The following is a 7,007-nucleotide window of genomic DNA, read 5'->3' as shown; positions in this document are numbered from 1 at the left end:
GACATTCACATATATGTATGTATATATATATATATATATATATATATATATATATATATATATATATATATATATATATATATATATATGTATGTATATATGTGTATATATATGTGTATATATATATATGTATGTATATATACAGTGGTGTGAAAAACTATTTGCCCCCTTCCTGATTTCTTATTCTTTTGCATGTCTGTCACACAAAATGTTTCTGATCATCAAACACATTTAACCATTAGTCAAATATGACACAAGTAAACACAAAATGCAGTTTGTAAATGGTGGTTTTTATTATTTAGGGAGAAAAAAAAATCCAAAACTACATGGCCCTGTGTGAAAAAGTAATTGCCCCCTGAACCTAATAACTGGTTGGGCCACCCTTAGCAGCAATAACTGCAATCAAGCGTTTGCGATAACTTGCAATGAGTCTTTTACAGCGCTCTGGAGGAATTTTGGCCCACTCATCTTTGCAAAATTGTTGTAATTCAGCTTTATTTGAGGGTTTTCTAGCATGAACTACCTTTTTAAGGTCATGCCATAGCATCTCAATTGGATTCAGGTCAGGACTTTGACTAGGCCACTCCAAAGTCTTCATTTTGTTTTTCTTCAGCCATTCAGAGGTGGATTTGCTGGTGTGTTTTGGGTCATTGTCCTGTTGCAGCACCCAAGATCGCTTCAGCTTGAGTTGACGAACAGATGGCCGGACATTCTCCTTCAGGATTTTTTGGTAGACAGTAGAATTCATGGTTCCATCTATCACAGCAAGCCTTCCAGGTCCTGAAGCAGCAAATCAACCCCAGACCATCACACTACCACCACCATATTTTACTGTTGGTATGATGTTCTTTTTCTGAAATGCTGTGTTCCTTTTACGCCAGATGTAACGGGACATTTGCCTTCCAAAAAGTTCAACTTTTGTTTCATCAGTCCACAAGGTATTTTCCCAAAAGTCTTGGCAATCATTGAGATGTTTCTTAGCAAAATTGAGACGAGCCCTAATGTTCTTTTTGCTTAACAGTGGTTTGCGTCTTGGAAATCTGCCATGCAGGCCGTTTTTGCCCAGTCTCTTTCTTATGGTGGAGTCGTGAACACTGACCTTAATTGAGGCAAGTGAGGCCTGCAGTTCTTTAGACGTTGTCCTGGGGTCATTTGTGACCTCTCGGATGAGTCGTCTCTGCGCTCTTGGGGTAATTTTGGTCGGCCGGCCACTCCTGGGAAGGTTCACCACTGTTCCATGTTTTTGCCATTTGTGGATAATGGCTCTAACTGTGGTTCGCTGGAGTCCCAAAGCTTTAGAAATGGCTTTATAACCTTTACCAGACTGATAGATCTCAATTACTTCTGTTCTCATTTGTTCCTGAATTTCTTTGGATCTTGGCATGATGTCTAGCTTTTGAGGTGCTTTTGGTCTACTTCTCTGTGTCAGGCAGCTCCTATTTAAGTGATTTCTTGATTGAAACAGGTGTGGCAGTAATCAGGCCTGGGGGTGGCTACGGAAATTGAACTCAGGTGTGATACACCACAGTTAGGTTATTTTTTAACAAGGGGGCAATTACTTTTTCACACAGGGCCTTGTAGGTTTGGATTTTTTTTTCTCCCTAAATAATAAAAACCATCATTTAAAAACTGCATTTTGTGTTTACTTGTGTTATATTTGACTAATGGTTAAATGTGTTTGATGATCAGAAACATTTTGTGTGACAAACATGCAAAAGAATAAGAAATCAGGAAGGGGGCAAATAGTTTTTCACACCACTGTATATATGTATATATATGTATATATATATATATATATATATATATATATATATATATATATATATATATATATATATATATATATATATGTATGTATATATATATATATGTATATATATATACAGTATGTATGTATATATATATATATCCATCCATCCATCCATTGTCTCCCGCTTATCCGAGGTTGGGTCGCGGGGGCAGCAGCTTGAGCAGAGATGCCCAGACTTCCCTCTCCCCGGCCACTTCTTCTAGCTCTTCCGGGAGAATCCCGAGGCGTTCCCAAGCCAGCCGAGAGACATAGTCCCTCCAGCGTGTCCTGGGTCTTCCCCGGGGCCTCCTCCCGGTTAGACGTGCCCGGAACACCTCACCAGGGAGGCGTCCAGGAGGCATCCTGATCAGATGCCCGAGCCACCTCATCTGACTCCTCTCGATGCGGAGGAGCAGCGGCTCTACTCTGAGCCCCTCCCGGATGACTGAGCTTCTCACCCTATCTTTAAGGGAAAGCCCAGACACCCTGCGGAGGAAACTCATTTCAGCCGCTTGTATTCGCGATCTCGTTCTTTCGGTCACTACCCATAGCTCATGACCATAGGTGAAGGTAGGAACATAGATCGAATGGTAAATTGAGAGCTTCGCCTTGCTGCTCAGCTCCTTTTTTACCACGACAGACCGATGCAGCGCCCGCATTACTGCGGATGCCGCACCAATCCGCCTGTCGATCTCACGCTCCATTCTTCCCTCACTCGTGAACAAGACCCCGAGATACTTGAACTCCTCCACTTGGGGCAGGATCTCGCTACCAACCCTGAGAGGGCACTCCACCCTTTTCCGGCTGAGGACCATGGTCTCGGATTTGGAGGTGCTGATTCTCATCCCAGCCGCTTCACACTTGGCTGCGAACCGATTCAGAGAGAGCTGAAGATCACTGCCTGATGAAGCAAACAGGACAACATCATCTGCAAAAAGCAGTCACCTAATCCTGAGTCCACCAAACTGGACCCCCACAACGCCCTGGCTGCGCCTAGAAATTCTGTCCATAAAAGTTATGAACAGAATCGGTGACAAAGGGCAGCCCTGGCGGAGTCCAACTCTCACTGGAAACGGGTTCGACTTACTGCCAGCAATGTGGACCAAGCTCTGGCACCGATCGTACAGGGACCGAACAGCCCTTATCAGTGGGGCCGGTACCCCATACTCTCGGAGTACCCCCCACAGGATTCCCCGAGGGACACGGTCGAATGCCTTTTCCAAGTCCACAAAACACATGTAGACTGGTTGGGCAAACTCCCATGCACCCTCCAGGACCCTGCTAAGGGTGTAGAGCTGGTCCACTGCTCCGCGACCAGGACGAAAACCACACTGTTCCTCCTGAATCCGAGGCTCGACTATCCGACGGACCCTCCTCTCCAGGACCCCTGAATAGACTTTTCCAGGGAGGCTGAGGAGTGTGATCCCTCTATAGTTGGAACACACCCTCCGGTCCCCCTTCTTAAAGAGGGGGACCACCACCCCAGTCTGCCAATCCAGAGGCACTGTCTCTGATGTCCATGCGATGTTGTAGAGGCGTGTCAACCAAGACAGCCCTACAACATCCAGAGACTTGAGGAACTCCGGGCGTATCTCATCCACCCCCGGGGCCCTGCCACCAAGGAGTTTTTTGACCACCTCGGTGACCTCAGTCCCAGAGATGGGGGAGCCCACCTCTGAGTCCTCAGGCTCTGCTTCCTCATTGGAAGGCATGTTAATGGGATTGAGGAGGTCTTCGAAGTACTCCCCCCACCGACCCACAACGTCCCGAGTCGAGGTCAGCAGCGCACCATCCCCACCATATACAGTGTTGACACTGCACTGCTTCCCCCTCCTGAGACGCCGGATGGTGGACCAGAATCTCCTCGAAGCCGTCCGAAAGTCGTTCTCCATGGCCTCCCCAAACTCCTCCCACGCCCGAGTTTTTGCCTCAGCAACCACCAAAGCCGCATTCCGCTTGGCCTGCCGGTACCTATCAGCTGCCTCCAGGGTCCCACAGGACAAAAGGGTCCTGTAGGACTCCTTCTTCAGCTTGACGGCATCCTTCACCGCCAGTGTCCACCAACGGGTTCGGGGATTGCCGCCACGACAGGCACCGACCACCTTACGGCCACAGCTCCGGTCAGCTGCCTCAACAATAGAGGCACGGAACATGGCCCATTCGGACTCAATGTCCCCCACCTCCCTCGGGATGTGGTCGAAGTTCTGCCGAAGGTGGGAGTTGAAGCTACTTCTGACAGGGGGCTCTGCCAGACGTTCCCAGCAGACCCTCACAACACGTTTGGGCCTACCACGCCTGACCGGCATCCTCCCCCACCATCGAAGCCAACTCACCACCAGGTGGTGATCAGTTGACAGCTCTGCCCCTCTCTTCACCCGAGTGTCCAAGACATGTGGCCGCAAGTCCAACGACACGACCACAAAGTCGATCATCGAACTGAGGCCTAGGGTGTCCTGGTGCCAAGTGCACATATGAACACCCCTATGCTTGAACATGGTGTTCGTTATGGACAATCCGTGACGAGCACAGAAGTCCAATAACAAAACACTGCTCGGGTTCAGATCGGGGGGGCCATTCCTCCCAATCACGCCCTTCCAGGTCTCACTGTCATTGCCCACGTGAGCATTGAAGTCTCCCAGCAGAACGAGGGAGTCCCCAGAAGGTATGCCCTCTAGCACACCCTCCAGGGACTCCAAAAAGGGTGGGTACTCTGAACTGCTGTTCAGTGCATACGCACAAACAACAGTTAGGACCCGTCCCCCCACCCGAAGGCGAAGGGAGGCTACCCTCTCGTCCACCGGGGTAAACCCCAATGTACAGGCTCCAAGTCGGGGGGCAATAAGTATACCCACACCCGCTCGGCGCCTCTCACCAGGGGCAACTCCAGAGTGGTACAGAGTCCAGCCCCTCTCAAGGAGAGTGGTTCCAGAGTCCAAGCTGTGCGTCGAGGTGAGTCCGACTATATCTAGCCGGAACCTCTCAACTTCGCACACTAGCTCAGGCTCCTTCCCCTTCAGAGAGGTGACATTCCACGTCCCAAGAGCCAGCTTCTGTAGCCGAGGATCGGACCACCAAGGTCCCCGCCTTTGGCCACCACCCAACTCACACTGCACCCGACCTCCTTGGCCCCTACCATAGGTGGTGAGCCCATGGGAAGGGGGACCGACGTTGCCTCTTCGGGCTGTGCCCGGCCGAGCCCCATGGGTGCAGGCCTGGCCACCAGGCGCTCGCCATCGAGCCCCACCTCCAGGCCTGGCTCCAGAGTGGGGCCCCGGTGACCCGCGTCCGGGCGAGGGAAAACGCCGTCCAAAATTGTTTTCCATCATAGGAGGTTTGTTTAACCGCTCTTTGTCTCATCCCTCACCTAGGACCAGTTTGCCTTGGGTGGCCCTACCAGGGGCATAAAGCCCCGGAAAACAGAGCTCCTAGGATCATTGGGACACGCAAACCCCTCCACCACGATAAGGTGGCGGTTAAAGGAGGGGTATATATATATATGTATATATATATATGTATATATATATATATATATATATATGTATGTATATATATATGTATATATATATATGTATGTATATATATTTCAAAATTCAACGCGTAATGCTCATAACTGGAACCTCTTTTTTCACAATATACTGTAATGGACGGCAGCTCGATGGCCTTGGGAGGAGGAGTTGAGTGTCACGTCATCACGCCTCCCACGTAATCACGTGAAAAGACTGTGAACGCAGTAGGGAGAAATGAAGGAAGAGCCGCAAACAGCGAAGAACAAAAAATTCATTAAACAATTGAGAAGGGAGCAAAACAATAAGAAGCAAGCGAGTAAAGCATACAAGCATCTTCATAAGGGAAACAAAGCACAGTGTAAAACGTAAGTTTAAATTAAGTTTATAGAAACACTCCCTCTGCGGATTGCAATAACATATTCGCGAGATAAAAGAACGCAGTAGGGAGAAATGAAGGATGAGCCGCAAACAGCGAAGAACAAAAAATTCATTAAACAATTGAGAAGGGAGCGAAACAATAAGAAGCGAGCGAGTGAAGCATACAAGCATCTTCATAAGGGAAACAAAGCACGGTGTAAAACGTAAGTTTAAATTAAGTTTATAGAAATGCTCCCGCTGCGGATTGCAATAACATATCCATCCATCCATCCATTTTCCAACCCGCTGAATCTGAACACAGGGTCACGGGGGTCTGCTGGAGCCAAACCCAGCCAACACAGGGCACAAGGCAGGAACCAATCCTGGGCAGGGTGCCAACCCACCGCAGTGCAATAACATATTCGCGAGATAAAAGAACGCAGTGGGGAGAAATGAAGGAAGAGCCGCAAACCGCGAAGAACAAAAAATTCATTAAACAATTGAGAAGGGAGCGAAACAATAAGAAGCGAGCGAGTAAAGCATACAAGCATCTTCATAAGGGAAAAAAGCACGGTGTAAAACGTAAGTTTAAATTAAGTTTATAGAAACGCTTCTGGGAACAGAAAGAGGGCATGTGGCGGATGTAAGGCGACTTGCTGACAAACCACAAGCGTGACCTGGCAGGTAACCACCCATACAATCAGATTGTGATTCAGAAAACGAATGCCATGAATGTAATTACCACGATCTACATACTGTCAAATAAACGAAACACACGCCGTAGCGCGACAGCTGTGAAAAGGGAGCTTCACAAAAAAACAGATCCTTAACAAATTGTTATTGGTATATTTTCGATCCGTTTAAAAAGGTTTTCTTTTCTTCTTAATAAAAAATTAAAAGCAGTACTTCGCCGCAACGAAGCGCGAGAATTTGGCTATATATATCTGCCTCTCTCAATTAAAAGAGGGCACGTAGCGGATGTTACAATCAGATTGTGATCCAGATTAGGAATGCAATGAATGTAATTACCCCGATCTACATACAAGGCGAAAGTCTTGCAACATTCAAAGATGATGGTTTGGGATAAGTACACCATGGAACATAAAAGAGCTTATGAAGCCTTGAACCGAAAAAAGCAAGATCTCAGAGATCGTAAAAAAAAAAAAAGGAGGTAATGTCGTTTTACTCGCTGTGGATTTTAGTCAAACGTTACCAGTTATTCCACGAGGGAGACCAGCAGATGAACTCAACGCGTGTTTAAAATCCATGCTTTTCCCACGGTCGGTTATATGTCGCGTGTTCTCGGGTAGGTACACCAAAAAATGTATACATTTAAGCATGTAATGGGCAAAGAA

This window comes from Erpetoichthys calabaricus, chromosome 12 (genome assembly GCF_900747795.2).
Source record: "Erpetoichthys calabaricus chromosome 12, fErpCal1.3, whole genome shotgun sequence".
Classification (NCBI taxonomy): domain Eukaryota; kingdom Metazoa; phylum Chordata; class Cladistia; order Polypteriformes; family Polypteridae; genus Erpetoichthys; species Erpetoichthys calabaricus.
This window is presented reverse-complemented; position numbering follows the sequence as displayed.